Source organism: Euphorbia lathyris, chromosome 8 (assembly GCF_963576675.1).
Source record: "Euphorbia lathyris chromosome 8, ddEupLath1.1, whole genome shotgun sequence".
In the NCBI taxonomy this organism is placed as follows: Eukaryota; Viridiplantae; Streptophyta; class Magnoliopsida; order Malpighiales; family Euphorbiaceae; genus Euphorbia; species Euphorbia lathyris.
The window spans coordinates 48,753,836-48,756,581 of record NC_088917.1 but is presented as its reverse complement, the minus strand read 5'-3'; the positions used below and the strand labels follow the sequence as shown (position 1 = coordinate 48,756,581).

The following is a 2,746-nucleotide window of genomic DNA, read 5'->3' as shown; positions in this document are numbered from 1 at the left end:
TTCAACAATCCATTCATGTCCTTAATCCTTCAAATTCCACCCGAGTTTTCTTGACTCATGGAAGAGGAAAAGTAATGTTTAACCAAATCAGAATGATTCACGCACAAATTACGCCTCAATAATTTGGCTATGACAACCATATATTCACTAGATCATCCTCATGCTACTTCATATGAGCGTCGAATTCCGAATATCCATTACACATTCTCCCCTTCTTAAAGGGATTGAATCACGTGTAATTCCATCGCCTACTACCATAGGGGAGTATGCATTCGCTTTCTAGCATTCACATGTATTAATGATTTTAGTTCCCTTTTGTTATTTCCGTATTCCCACATGTAGATACCCATTTTGTCCGGGGTAATTTCTCGTTTTTTTTATAATTTCACATTTTTAAACCAATTTATTTTATAAATATTTTTATTGTAAATAGTTACTAAATAAACTGATATTTGCGGAAAGAAAAATGAAATTATGTATATAATACCTATAATCGGTTAAATGTTTATGTTATAAAGATTAAATCGATTGATTAGGATGTTCATTATTTTATTTTTTTGGTAGAAAAGGAAAAGAAAAACGAACAACAACAAACTACTCAGGAATTAGCCTAGGGAAGCTAACCCCAATCCTATCTTCTAAGAGAAGAGGAGAGATGAAACTAGGGGAAACATGAAGGGTAGTAACGCCTAACGTCCCTTCATGGCCCGCCGCCGCCAAGCGATCAGCAACACGATTCTGCTCTCTAAAAATGTGTCTGAACTCTACGAACTCAAAGGAGGAGCAAAGCCTTTTAATAGCTTTAATGAGATTTAAGACCTATAGAATGATTCTCAGAAATCATTTTGATTGCTTCTAAATTATCAGAAATCATTGATTAGGATGTTCATTATTAATTAAAGGAATGTTATTTCTTTGATTAAATATAAATGAAATATATTTAATTTTATTGATAGAGTTATAGTAAAAAATATAAACATGTATAATCAAGTTACAAAATAGTAATCAATTTTTAATTGTAAACTCTTGGTTAAGTAATTAAAGACAAAATAAAACCTATATACTAAATGTTTACTTAATGAATAAACATAATATCTTATTAAAAAATTATAAGGGTCTTATTAAAAAAATTATAAGGGTCCAAAGGTCCAAACCCATTCTATCAAGCCCATAAATTGTGAAATACAACAATCAAGTGATACTAAAAAAATACAAATTCAAATACCATAAAAATACAAATATACTACTTAGCCAACAAGGAGGGGGGCAAGCCTGGAGTTCTCCATCCTCAACTTCCTTGTGTCTTCTTCCCCAACCAGGTCTGAGTTCTGCTTTTCTTCTTTGTAATCTTTGTCTTCTTCTCATTCTTCCCCTTTTCTTTTGTGATCTTTGTCTCCTTCTCCTTCTTCAGGTCTTATCTCCTTCATCTTCATCCTTTTTTTCTTCTTAATATTTTCTTCAAGATCTGGTATTTAGTTTGAGTTCTGTTTTCCTTCATTGTAATCTTGGTTTTCTTCTCCTTCACCATTTCCTTCTTCTTGATCTGTTCAAGCCAAGTTCTAGTTTACTTCTACTTCCAAGCCAGGTTCTGGTTTAGAAGTCTTCTCCTTCCTAATCCATCTTGAAGCCAGGTTCTGGTTTTGAGGAGGATCTATGCTTCTCCCTTCTTAAATTTCCTCTTTTTCCTCATCAATCCTGTCAAAATAAATCAATACCAGCAAATACAATCAAACAAAAAGCAGCTTTTTATTGTTCCAGCAAATACAAATGTTAAAGGAATCTGGCCCCCAATTTTTAGACAGAGTTAAGCTTTAGAGGGGGCCAATCTCTTTGAAAGAAAAAGTCTGTACTTCTTGAATATCAACCCAAACTCCATTTTTCTTCAATTTCAGTATTCATTTGCTTCTGTTTCTTTACTTTTAATTCATAAACAAGAGATAAAAGCATGTGTAAAGATCAATGAGGTCAAAATCAAATGATTTCACTTTCAAAACCCATTCCAAAAAATCATTTTATGCTTCAAAAATGCAAATATGCTCACGATTGTCACTCTTTGGTGTTGGTAATCCTCTTGATTTTAAGCTCTCCATTTCCTGAAAATGACAAGTAGAGTAAACGAATTTCAATAAAAAAAATGAAAAGAGATTGATGGATGAGCTAGGTAGTGTTCTTAAATTTTTACCTTAATAATGTAAAAACAACCATGAACCACTGTGAACCGCCGCCTGACAGCCACCATCAGTCACCACGAGGTGGTCGTCGGGGATCATCAGACCGCCGAATAGAAGAGCACCACCGCAGACGGACAGATCGAAAAGAACCGGCAGCCATGAAAGAAGAGAGAAGGCTCAGATTCGCAACCAAAAACGAAGGTCAAATCGCCTACTTAACTTGCGGAACCGTCGCCGTTCGTGAGGAGAGTCATCGCCGTCGAGGAAGAAGAGGCGGCCATGGACGGACCGTGCTCTTTTAGGTTTTGGACTCGAGAAGAATGGAGAAGAGAAAGGGCGGCGTAGCAAAGAAGACCGATGGCCATGGCAAGGGGGAGCTGGGCTTTGCGTTTGAGACATGGAGGAGGAAAAGAGATCATGGTGGCTGTACACAAATGAGGTAAAATAAAATAAACCCTAAATCCCCTAGTTTATACCCTTAATAATCCCTGTTTAACCCAAATAAATCAAACGGATCTCCTGATCTGATCCAGTAAGGCCCAAGCCTCCTTCCACCAAAGTGAGCAAGGTAAAAC

At 36.0% G+C, this 2,746-nt stretch overlaps 1 long non-coding RNA gene across 1 annotated transcript; it reads right to left on the bottom strand.

The window, feature by feature from the left end:
- Window positions 1-1,079: 1,079 nt before the first annotated feature.
- Window positions 1,080-2,746, bottom strand: LOC136203883 (uncharacterized). Its single transcript, XR_010674995.1, has 3 exons — window positions 2,183-2,746; window positions 2,042-2,093; window positions 1,080-1,695 (listed from the first exon to the last, which is right to left on the bottom strand). It is a non-coding gene; the product is annotated as an uncharacterized lncRNA (long non-coding RNA).